General features: G+C 34.1%; 1 long non-coding RNA gene across 1 annotated transcript; it reads left to right on the plus strand.

Annotated features, from left to right (window-relative positions):
- The first annotated feature begins 1,390 nt into the window (after positions 1-1,390).
- LOC120782108 lies at positions 1,391-2,872 on the plus strand. The gene is made up of 3 exons (XR_005706224.1): positions 1,391-1,698; positions 1,874-1,966; positions 2,838-2,872. It is a non-coding gene; the product is annotated as an uncharacterized LOC120782108 (long non-coding RNA).
- Positions 2,873-13,897: the final 11,025 nt, after the last annotated feature.

Below are 13,897 nucleotides of genomic sequence, written 5' to 3' on the forward strand. Positions count from 1 at the left end.
GGAAGGCGCAGAAGGCCTTGGGATTGTTGGCAGCTCAAAAAGTTTAGATATTGTATTGAAAAATATCAGACATTTATTATCATAAACTTTTTCGAGACTTGCCAACGCCTTCGGATAATTTTCATCCGACATCTGAAACGCTTTAACTGTTCCCAAAGCCTTTCCAGACAGACATTTAACCAAATGGTTAAATTTTTCAATATCTGGGATATTTGGATCGTTATGAACCAAGCTCTCGAACAAACTCATAAAATTTTTAAATTCGGAATATTCTCCCTTGAATTTCGGCAAATTCATTTTAGGGAGCCTTGAGCTGTGAGAAGCTACGAAAGATGTTTCGGCAAGTGAATTTTTATTTTTTGCTAAAATTGACTTTATTATGGACTTCGTTTCAACGATGATGTCCTCTAACTCCCCTCGGGCCATGTCGTCTTCATCAATTTCTTCAATCTTTGATTGGCACTTCATTAATTTTTCACTATGTGAATTTAATATATCGAGACGACATTCCAATTCGATTGGATCTAAAGACATAGTCTTTTCGAGAAGGCCCGTTTTAATGCGCAAAATACTACTTTTCGCAAACCGTTCTTTGGCGTCTTAACGATTTTAAGTCCGTCAACTCCTTACTTGGAGACAGGTTTGCGAGAGTTGGCTTTGGCTTGCTCATTTTGCTTGTTTAAAATAAATTTCCGAAAAAAAGGCTATAAAGTTTGGCAACAAATATATTAAGAATCGACAACGAAAACGAAAAAAAAAATATATGTATGTATGTATATCGATTCTCAAATATACGAAAGCCAAACTAATATGCAATAAAAGTTGGCAACAAATATATTTGAAATCAGTTACGAAAACGAAAAAAATAATATCGATTCCCAAGTATACGACAGCCAAACCAATAAATGCGCAAAATGAGCAATAGCACAGTAAAGTAATTTGATCGGAAAATGTCCGAACGAAAATCGACAAAATTGCGAAAAACGACCGATAATTGCAAACGCGGATCGGAAAAATTGCGAAAAACGAGAAAATTTAATTTTGCAATTAATAATTTTTCACCTTTATTTCAAAATAAAGGGCTACCGCAAAATCCCAAAATCCCTTATTCACTTGAATATATGTATATGTCGGAGCATGTATTAATATATGTATGTATATATGTATGGTTGTATATTAAATACAAAGCAATACAATAAAATCAATATAATCTCTGTATGTATGTAAAGTGAAAAGGGAGAGCCAACAACTGAAAGTGCACTTGTTTTGTTGTAGTTTGCTTTTTTTTTTTTTTGCACTGCTTTCAGTAATTCGCACTCGTTACCTGGTGCGTCGGCTGTTTGCCGGCGCTTACGTCCCTTTGGCACAGGATGCAGCGGCAGCTCATTCCCACGACGGCAGCGGCAGCAGCGGATTGATGGCAGCAGCGGCTTGATGGCAGCAGCGGCTTGATGGCAGCGATGTGATGGCAGCAGCGAATAATGGCAGCGGCGAGTGATGATAGCAGCGACTGATGGCAGCAGCGACTGATGGCAGCAGCGAATAATGGCAGCGGCGAGTGATGATAGCAGCGACTGATGGCAGCAGCGACTGATGGCAGCAGCGATTGATGGCAGCGATGTGATGGAGTTGACGTAGCAAAATTGGACACTTGGCGACACTATATATTTACGGGGTTTGGTAGCGGCACTGGAAGCGGTAAGTATTTAATAGCGGTCCTTCACTCTTACGGCTTAAAAAGCGGTATTTTGTTGCGGTAGTGTTTAACGGCACTTCACGGTTAACTTGTAATTTAATTTTTTTTTTTCCAGACGCCACTTTTACACAATGTATGTATATAATTAATTTTATATTTTTTTTTTTTTACTTTTAGCCGAGACTATTTCGAACCACTTGGTGTTATTAACGTGAAACACACTGTACCGCACCTTCTTCACGTCACGTATACGCGTATATATGTATGTATGTAAGTAGAGTACCGATTTTTTTTAATTTTTTCACACTCCACTTTACATATAGATGTATGTATGTAAATTATGCTTGTCACTTAGCCTTTTTTGGTGTATGTATGTATATAAGTATTTAATACTTTTCACGCCACTTTTTCTTTTTGTTATCACTTTAGTTATGTGTTTTATGTTTTATAATTATTTTTCCTCCTTTGTGTTTCAGGTATCACTGCACTTAACCACTTTTAGTATATGTACCAATTATATGTATGTATTTGTATTTTTCTTTTGGTATCTTTTTGATTTCTTTTATAATATATATTTGTTTTAGGTGTTGTTTTTTTTTTTTTTTTTTTATGTTTAATTTATGTCCACTTCACTTTCACGAAGGACCGAAAACGAAACGAATTGACAGGCAATTAGTTAAGAAACGAAAACGAAAGTTATGAAATATATGCTAAGCTCACGCACTTAGTCCCTGCTCGGGCGCCATGAAAAATCTCAAGCGTTTTTGAGATGCGAAAAAATATAACTGGGAATGCGCGAATAATTAAAAGCCTAATTGCCTGTCACGAGAAAAAGATTCCGACAAATGAAAAAGACACGTCCGTTCGATTTCACGGTTTAATTACAATGCCTCATTTATTCCGTTCTTGGAATTAGTTAGCCTAAATCTTAAAAACTAACGGCTTAAGCTAGTGGTAATGTAAATACAAGGGGTAAGTAATTATCTTTCGTTAAATATTGTAATAGAATTAAGGTAAGTAATAAAAGAATGTAAGATAAATGTATTATTAAGGTAAGTATGCTATTTTGTACAATTCATTATTTATAAGTTCAATTTCATAAGTTCTAATAATAATTTTATATTTCATTTTTCTAATTTAGATTTAGATTTACAAAGGATGTCGCTTGGCGCAACAATATATGTATATATTCTTGATCTGGAGAACCTCCTCTATCCGTACATACCAATTTTAACCCCGAAATTGGGGGATGCTATTCTAAATCCCAGCTGAATATCTGATTATCCATAAATCAATGTTTTAAGGACGAAATATGACAGACTAAAAAAATAAAAATTAAAATGTACCATTAAGAAATAATTTTTGTTAAATAGCAATATTTATAGTTTTTGCTTAGTATTAACTACGTCAATATTAATAGCACTGCGTTCCTATCACTGAAAATCCAAGATGGCCACTTTACACCCCCTACGGGGCATCTCGACAGGCAAACGTTTATGGTACACTAACTGTATTGCTTCGAGGATGGAGTCATGTGTAGAAGTTCACGCAAGTGAGGAAGGTTCTCTGTTCGCCACTCACTTGGGAGTGGCCAGAAACGATTCTTTTACATATGGCTCAAGCAGCTCACGGCTTCCGGCCTTTTACCGAGTATCCTCTGGGTAGCCTAAGGCCCGCCACGTAAAAACATGCACTTTAGGGTGAAGGATGACATAACGGCCGTCCAAGAAATGCGATGGACGGGACAAGGACCGAGGGGAGACTGTACGATTGGTAAATTCAGCCTCTACGATGAAACATCCCCAAATGGGTTGAGGCTGATCGACTTCGCCGGGGCCAGAAATATGGTTATCTGTCGTACTAGATTCCAGATCGATCATGTTGTGATACACGGAAACCATTGGTTTTCCGAAAATGCAAAGAACAGGTGGTACGATGAAGAGTGCCGTGTCGCAACGGTGAGAAAACAGGCTGCCTACCTCGCAAAGTTACGATCGACCACAACACGTGCGTGATGGGATAGATACCGAGAGCTGAAGAGGGAAGCGAGACGCATTTGCAGACAGAAAAAGTAAGAGGCCGAAATGCATGAGTATGAAGAGCTTGATGAGCTGGCCGACAGGAGTAATGCTCGAAAATTCTACGAAAAAATGCGGCCCTAACAGAAGGTTTCAAGACCGAAGCATACTCTTGTAGAACCCCCAAAGGTGATCTAGTGACCGATGCCCTGAGCATACTAAAATTATGGAGGAAACACTTTTCAAGCCTGCTGAATGGCAGTGAAATTATAACGCTAGAAGAAGGCGAACCCGATTCCCCAATCGATGAAGATGGAGCAGACGTTCCTTTGCCCGACCATGAAGAAGTTCGATTAGCAATCACTCGTCTGAAAACCAAAAAGGCGTCGGGGCCGATGGATTGCCGGCTGAGCTATTCAAACACGGTAGTGAAGAGCTGCTAAGAAGCATACATCGGCCTTTTTGTACAATATGGTGAAAGAAAGCATGCCCAACAATTGGAATTTAAGTGTGCTATGCCCAATCCATAAAAAAGGAGACCCCACAATCTGTGCCAACTACCGTGGGATTAGTCTCCTCAACATCGCATGTAAGGTTCTATCGAGCGTATTGTGTGAAAGATTAAAGCCCACCGTCAACAAACTGATTGGACCTTATCAGTGTGGCTTCAGACCTGGAAAATCAAGAACCGACCAGATATTCACCATGCGCCAAATCTTGGAAAAGACCCGTGAAAGAAGAATCGACACACACCACCTCTTCGTCAATTTTAAAGCTGCTTTCGACAGCACGAAAAGGAGCTGCCTTTATGCCGCGATGTCTGAATTTGGTATCCCCGCAAAACTAATACGGCTGTGTAAACTGACGTTGAGTAACACCAAAAGCTCCTTTAGGATCGGGAAGGACCTCTAAGAGCCGTTCGGTACCACATGAAGTTTCAGACAAGGCGACTCCCTATCGTGTGACTTCCTCAATCTGCTCTTGGAGAAAATAATTCGAGCTGCAGAACTTAGTCGAGCAGGTACAATCTTTTATTAGAGTGTACAGCTGCTGGCGTATGCCGATGATATTGATATCGCGACTTGGCTCTCACGTCACTGTTGTTAGTCATTACTTTGAAGTCATAGATAATTTCGTCTGTATTGGAAATAGTATAAACATCAGCAACAATGTCAGCCTGGAAATTCAATGCATAGGCAATTGAGAAGTAAAGTCCTCCCTCGACGAACAAAAACCAAACTCTAAAAGTCTCTCATTACTCCCGTCCTGCTATATGGTGCAGAGGCATGGACAATGACAACAACTGATGAGTCGTTGGCGAAAGTTTTCGAGAGAAATGTTCTGCTAAGAATTTATGGTCCTTTGGGCGTTGGCCACGTCGAATATCGCATTCGATTTAACGTGTTTAACATTCTAAAAAAATATCGAACTAAGTTTATAAATATGCGAAAGTTGTATCACCCTGTGCCAGTATTTTCGAATGCTAAATGTCAAAATAAAATGAAATAGGCTTAAATTTATTTGAAAAATATGGATTCCGTTGCATTGTGGATGAAGGGCGAGGAGATTATTGAGGAAAGGATTACGAGAAGATATTTAAGAAATGAATTTAATATTATGGAATTATCGCAAAAAGGTAATTTGTTATGCACATATGTATTACGTTCGGTTATAAACTTTTTTTGCATTTGGAATTATATGTAGCTTTATACAAAACTTAAGACTTTCTAAGGAAGCCTTTGATTATGTCCTAAAAGGCATAACCGAGAAACTAACAGTACCTATAAGATCCACAGCAGTAAATCCAACTATAAAACATCAAATAGTGCAAGACCGGATTGCAGGGTTAGCACAGTCCACTACATCTAAATGTATTGCAAAAGTGTTGAATGCTATTGAAAAAACAATGTGTCCCAAACACATACAATTTGAAATGTACTCACAAGAAAAGCGTGAAGCTAAGAATTATTTTTATTCAAAATTTATATTAATTTGGAACTCACATCCAGATGGTTAGACTAAAGTATCGCGAACTCGCGAGAAAAGAAATACAAAAGTACTAGTGTGTTACTCAAAGCGTACGGTAGCAATTAGAAACGCGCTAAGCAATCAACGGCAGAATAAAAAAGGTTGAAAAAAAGCAAGTCCGAAAAGAGACACATAAGAAAAAAAATCTCAGCGCCACTTAGAAAAATATTGAAAAAATTTCTAAACGGATTACGGGCAAACAACAAACAAACGTACGCGTTAGAAAAACATAAAAATTTTAAAACAAAAAACTACAACAGCAAATATAAAGTGATTTCAAAGTTTGAATTGAAAAAAAACTGAAACTGAACATTTGCGAAAAATTCAAAAAATAAAAGAAAGTGTGATCCACACTACAAACTACAACAGCAAATACAAAGTGATTTCAAAGTTTGAATTGGGAAAAAAAACTGAAAGATCATAAGACAACCACATAAAAAACGCTGAAAGCCCCTCATAAAAACAAAAGAATCAAAAAATTTCTGTAAATCAGAAATTTCGCCAAAAACATCTTACTTCATCTAAACCTCACACACGGCCGCCAACGACGACCATCACACAACCAACCGCCAAAATTCTACTCAAAAAGCAACAGCAGCAGTAACAGCAACAGTAGCAACAGCAACAGTAACAACCGCAGCAGTAGCATATTTATTAATTAAATGGGAATTAATCCCACTAATATTAAGTATGAAAAATTGTTTCACTGTGAGTATCGCAAAACCGATAATCATGACACTCACAAGTGCCCTTATTTAAAGATAAAAAAAAAATACAAAATAAAATCTTATCTTAACAAGATACATTATATTAGTATATCAAATATATACAAATTATATTAAATTAAATCTACAAAATTTTAAATGAAGGCTCGACCAGCCAAATAATAAAATATTTTTAAAACCGCGATTCACTACCGCAAGGGGGACCCTCCGGTTTATAATATAAACTCAATTCTGCGAATCTAAACTCCAGACCCTCCAGAATAAAAGAGTATCTTTTCCCAGAAAAGATCAAAACAAATATTTAAATACAGACAGGCAACAAAATATATGCCATTTAAATATTTTTAAAAGGAAGTTATTACAATAGATTTATGCAAAAAAAAATATAACTATTACATACATATTTTTGTGAGTATTACTATATTTGCTATTTCATGAAACTCACAAATATATAAAAAAGGCAAACTCGAAAAATAACGATTATAAGAAAGAGGCGATAGGAATAAAGAATTTTTAAGCGAACAAGATAATTTTACAATTTTTCAAAATGGCAGTCAATAATTTTACTGTAGACGATATAGCTAGATTAATAGCTACACAAACCGCAAATTTAAGAACTGAGATAGCTCAGTTAAGTAATAGAATTAAAACTCTAACAGATGTGACAAATACTATTTACATTTACACCTACCGATTTGCCAAATGCACAAGAACTTCATTCAAATCAAATACGATCGCAATTTGCTTTGCAATTTACTAAAAACAACCATGAAATTGGTTCACGAAACCAGCTTCAAGCTAACCGAAGATATTCGAACTTTCAGGATAACTTAAGGTACCAAACAAATAATAATTCATACCAAATGTATGCCAATCACTCAGAACCTATGGAAGTAGATCAATCAATCCAATTAACAAATAAAACCAATCATGTGCAAAGAAACCAACAACATGTTAGGAGTAACAGGAGTAATTGGCAAACCAATTATCAGCCAATAAATATACCAAAAAGGTCAATTGAAAGTGCACAAATAAGCACACAACCTCAACCAAAAATTCAACGAATTAATAATATTGGTGAGAACCATTTTTTAAGAGTAAACTCCGATTTGCCGTATGTTATTAAAACCGATACAAGAACTGGGCAAATCTTTAGAATTTCCATAGATACGGGAGCAACCAGCTCATATATACGGGCTGGAATTTATGATAAAAAAAACATTTTAGTAATTAAGAAGAAGGTTAGAACCATTCATGGTTCGACCATAATAAAACATTTTCATAATATCAATCTGTTTGGTATACAGGAACGTTTTTATGAAATTAACAATTTAGAGAGCGATCTTTTAATCGGAATTAATTTCCTAAATAAAATTGGAGCGACAATTGATATTCCGAATAGAAAATTGATTTATGGGAATAATCAAACAGAGAAAATAAATTTTCTCAATGATTTAATTATACTAAACCCCTTGGGACAAAAAAGTCCTGAGGCACCCGTCAATGATAATATTAGCAAAAATTATACTAAGGATAGAAAATTAATGAAACAAATTCTCACAACATTTTAAAAATAAATAATGTTGAAATTTCTAACGAAGTTGCTGATACGTATAACTATAATAATAAAGAAACGAAAGATATCAACATTCCATTGCTAAGAGAGGATGTTATTAAAATAATAAATAAAGCTCATCAAAACGTGAACATGGATTTACCTTTTAGAACAGATATTAAAATAGAAATTAGAACTGAGGATGACAAACCTATATGGTCCAAACAATATCCTTATTCTATATCTGCAAATAACTTTGTTAATAAGGAAATCGAAAGTTTACTCGGAAAAGGGATTATACGACATAGTAAAAGCCCGTATAATTCTCCCGTTTGGGTCGTTCCAAAAAAAGGAATAAATGAAGATGGTAGTCCGAAATTAAGACTGGTCATCGACTAAAAAATTAATGAAAAATCAATAACCGACAGGTACCCAATGCCTAATCCCGAGGTAATACTTTTTAATTTGGGAGAATCAAAATACTTTTCCACAATAGATTTAGAGTCTGGATTTCATCAGATATTGATGGAAGAAAACGATATAGAAAAAACAGCATTTTCTGTAAATAACGGAAAATATGAATACCTAAGAATGCCATTTGGACTTAAAAAAGTATATTTCAGAGAGCAATGAATAATATTTTACATGAATTTATAGGAAAATTTTGTCACGTAACCACTAACAAAACACTTAAAGGGAGAAAATGGTAAAATATCGCAGTATATGTCCAAAAAAACAATTATTAATCGTGATCAAGAAAGAATTGTTGCTTGTGAAACCTTAAAAAGAGCGTTGCAAGAACAAGTTGCATTAGCTCAACCAAACTTTGATAAAAAATTAATTTTGACTACTAACGCATCTATTGTTGCTGTAGGTGCAGTTTTATCGCAAAAAGAAAGACCAATAACATTTATTTCAAAGACACTAAACTCTACCGAACAAAACTACGCAACAAACGAAAAAGAATTATTCGCCATAGTTTGGACATTAAAGACATTACGCCATTATCTCTACGCAGTAAAAAATTTAGAAATTCATACGGATCATCAACCATTAGCATTTGCAATGTCCGAAAAAAATCCAAATGTTAAAATGAAAAGATGGCGAGCTTTTATTGAGGAGTTTTCTCCAAAAATAATTTATAAACCGGGAACAACAAATGTAGTTGCTGACGCATTATCAAGACAAGTATTAAATAATTTAACTAGTTCATGTGAGTCGAGTGACTCAAGTGATTCACTAATAGAAACCCAACATTCCACAGAAAGTAGCGATGAGTACCAAATTCATGAAACAAAAAAACCTTTGAATCATTGTAAGCAACAGATAGTAATCGATAATGTAGCAATAATTACTGTCTTAGAGACTATTTCTTCTTTTAATAATAAACGTTTTTTAATTGAATATGACAAACCTGAAAATATAATTGGTATTTTAAAAGAATATATGCATCCAAAAGTAGTTACAGGAATATTTTCACACCTGAAGTGTTATATGCAATAAAAAACATTTTGAAGGAGACATTTCCCATGATAAAATTTCTGTATACCAAACTATTCCCTAATGATATATGCAATAAAGAAGATCAAGGATCGATAATCGAGCAAACACATAATAGAGCGCATAGATATTATAGGGAAAATTTGGCTCAAATTAGGCAGCAATATTATTGGCCTCTAATGATAAAACAATTTAAACAGTATGCAAAAAATTGTAGCATATGTAATAGTAATAAATATGAAAGACATGCGAAACTAATTCCAATAGGGGAAGCACCAATACCAAAAAAAGAAGGAGAACAACTCCATATAGATATTTTTTTTGCACAAAAGCTTAAATTTCTAACATGTATAGATTCATATTCCAAATTTCTAATCGTAAAACATATAGAAGACAAATCGAATTTAGAAGAAAAAGTTTTGGAACTGTTAGAAACATTTCCAAATGATAGAAGTATAGTTATTGATAATGAACCAGGCTTAAGTACGATATTGTTCAAGTCTTTAATGGAAAGGATAAATGTACAAATTTATTATTGTACACCACGCCCTAGTACAAGTAATGGCCAAATAGAAAGAGTTCATTCAACATTGATTGAAATCTCCAGATGTTTAAAGCAAGAACACAGCTTAATTAGTAATTTTGAACCAATTTTGAGAGCAGTTCAGCAGTATAATGAAACAACTCATTCTGTAACAGGTAAACAACCTTGCAACATTTTATTTAATAAGGAACCTCACGAAAATATGAAAAATATGTTGCAAAATGCACAAGAGAAAATGCTAAAGCATCATAACAAGAAAAGGCTTCAAAAAAGTTATCAAAAAGGAGATATAATATATGAAAAAATATATGGGGAAAGAAATAAATTAAACCCCAAATACAAAAAACAATTAGTATTAGAAGATTTAGGAAACACAGTTAAAATACAAAACAGAAACAGAATAATTCATAAAGATAATATCAAATCTTAAATATTTTACCTTCAATGTATAGGAAAAAGAAATTTTAAGTCTAAATGATGTCACATATAAAAATACTGCCATAAAAAAGGAATTAGAAGAATACAAAGTAGAATGTATCGAATATATGTATATTTAAGAGTAAAATTTAAATAAATTGTACATACATATAAATTAAGATTTCAAAATGGTACTGTTAAAATTGACAAAATAGTCTATAGCCTCACGGTCTATATCCCTTTGAATCGGGACGCTTCAATTTAGAGGTGGGGGAGTTAATACCACCAGTTCATATTACATGAACACATTCTTTATCTGTCATAAATATGTAACATAACACTTACGACCCATATGGTCCCTATTGAAACATTATATTTACTTTCCTAATACTGTTCGCCTTAGGTGGTCCCAAAATGTAATTCATAGATTGTAAGTTGAATCTTTCCACTTGTAACATACATATGTCCTATCTCAAGTGGATTGTAGAAATAGTTCCTAGAATGTAAGATTAATATTTGTATCTAGGCTTAAGCAAAATATTGTATATAAGAAAACATAATAAAGAAAACGGGGGAGTTGACCACAAGGAGTTGCCCACGGCAGTTGACCACGGGCAGTTGCCCGTAGTTGCTTACAAAACTCAAATAGAGTTATTAATTTACATGCTATCCAACTACCAAAATGGAGATAAATCTTCATGGATAACTGGTCGGTGATTTTATTCAAACTGCTTGTACTTGTATTTATATAGTCTAACGCTTACTAATTTCCCGCAAATGTCGAGAGCTCGACTCAAAAAGGGACATTTTCAGTTGAGAATAAATTTTGGATGCAAACAGATCTCTACAAATATTTTGTTGGGTTAGTGTTGACACAAATGTCCAAAATCGATATAAAACGATTTAATCGACCTGTGCTTGACCCTAGAGACATCTATTGGAAAACGACGGAAACAAAGTTGTAAACCATATATATATTTTACGATTTATATCCACAAAGATGTAATCAAAAATTATTTTGACTATCCATTTTTTAGATGCTTTTTATTGATGTTCTAAGAATACAAAACATAAATAATATAAGAAAAAAATTAAATTAAAAAAAGCTGCAGGTCGGCGAAGTAGAGACTGATGAAACAATGGCTGGTCCTGGTGTGCAGGATATAAATCCTTTCCGTGACCTAAATGGAAATTTATGCAAAATCTGTGAAGAGTAAAAGTGTAGTTATCGCATTACGAAACGTTTTTCAAAAATAAAATTTTTTACAAATGGTGGCGGTTTTAAAAAAAATTTGGTATTTCCGTTTTTTTGTGGTTCGGAATTTTTTTAAAATAAAAAAAAAATTCTTTCGACAGCTCTTCGTAGTGCGATACCATCTATATATAAAAATAATAAAATAAGTCCGTATATGTACGTCGCCGAACGAACTGCGATTTCAACCAAACTTATACACTACGTAGGCAGTGGGCCATATATGGTTTATATGAAGTTTGGTTGAAATCCGATAACGCATGTGTCTGCGGTGCGTATGTGAAGTGAGTGTGTTTTTGTTGCAGGCATTTTTTGTACCGCTTTTGAATGCTGTCATTAGTATTGAATAAATTTTGGTCGTTTGTGTATTGGAGAGAATTGCACAGAGTGATGCAAATAGCAATTTGTTATCATTTCTCTTTTCTCTTTGGACATCATTGGTAATTGATCTTATCATAATCGATTTTTGACAATATTAATTTCTTTATTTCATGGTGAGTATTTTGATAAAAACAAATTAATTTTCATTCTAATCATCGTTTTAATTTGAATATTTTGTTTAAAAAAAATTTAAAAAAACAATGATTAATGAGATAAAAATCGATTGTTTTGCTAAACAAGTGTTCTGATTGTTACAAGTGCATCATATGATTTTGTGGCATAATCTCAAATTTAATATTTTGTGAAAAAAATTAAAAAATTGAGTGAATTTTTTTTTTGTTTAATATACGATCAGTGAGCTAAAAATTACTTGGATTTTTTGGCCAATTTTTAATTGAATTTTTTCACATTTTCAGCAGATTTTCGTGTCTTTATGTCACTTGTTGGTGCTTTTCGAGTGCAGACGATCTCGAACGTTTCATTTTCGCTTCCGAACGGTAAGACAAAAATTATTTCGGTTTTTTGGCCAATTTTTAATTGAATTTTGACACATTTTCAGCATATTTTTAACAATTTTAGTATCTTTTCGTGACTTTTTGGTGCTTTTCGAGTCCAGAATTTGCTGGATTTCATCAATTTATTACTGAAGTTCTTTATTATCTTTAGTTTAGTTTCTTCTAAAAATGACACGAAGAGCAAGAGCTTCATGAACATAATGATTTGATTAATACTTTTCGGACAGCACTTGATCAGATGCCGTCTGATGATCATAAAACCGTGATTCGTGCTGATAGAAGACCAATCGGCTGTGGTGATTGTCGGCGATGAGTTTCAATCACGTGACATTGTATTGCGCAGAAGAAATAATCAATTACAACGTGTTTGTAAAACACAGCGCTCTTACGATGCCCTACAGTACCAATTTTGTTTTGTCGGGGTGAAGATGGATACTCTATTAATTTAAAAATGGTAGATCGCGCAAACCCACGTGAGTGCTTGTTGTGTTTAATATACTCTTCCAATTTTGTTAAACAAGAATTAGTATGAAATGATTTAAATTTACATTTGTTTTTTTTCTCTTCAGAACGTGAAGTCAATAAAAATGTCAGCGCTATGAACTATTATGCACATATGATTATTATACGACAAAATCAGGAAAATCATATTTTGAAATGTCGGAGACTCTTTCATCAATATGTCGTAGACATGTATGCAAGGATAGAAACAGAGCGTTTGAACTTTATTCGATTCAATCAACGGAAGTTGCGATCAGAAGAGTATATACATCTACATAATGATGGAAATGTTGACAATGTTGGACAAGTTGTTATTTTACCAGCAAGCACAGGCAGTCTAAGGCATATGCATGAATATTCACAAGAAGCCATTTGCTATGTTCGTTTGTATGGTCGACCAGATTTGTTTATTACATTTACATGTAATCCACAATGGGACGAAATCAAACAATATTTATATGAAGGGCAATCTTCGTCACGACATAACTGCACGAGTTTTTAGACAGAAGCTGAAGTCATTGATGGACTTTATTATTAAACATCAGGTTTTCGGCGAAGTTCGATGTTGGATGTATTCGGTGGAATGGCAAAAGAGAGGATTACCTCATGCCCATATTTTGGTATAGTTAGTCAACAAAATAACAAGCGATCAAATAGATGACATCATCTCAGCAGAAATTCCTAATCAGGAAATCGATCCAGGTTTATTTGATGTTGTTACAAATAGTATGATTCATGGATGATACAAGACTTGCGTAGTAATGA

Source organism: Bactrocera tryoni, unplaced genomic scaffold, assembly GCF_016617805.1.
Source record: "Bactrocera tryoni isolate S06 unplaced genomic scaffold, CSIRO_BtryS06_freeze2 scaffold_943, whole genome shotgun sequence".
NCBI classification, from domain to species: domain Eukaryota; kingdom Metazoa; phylum Arthropoda; class Insecta; order Diptera; family Tephritidae; genus Bactrocera; species Bactrocera tryoni.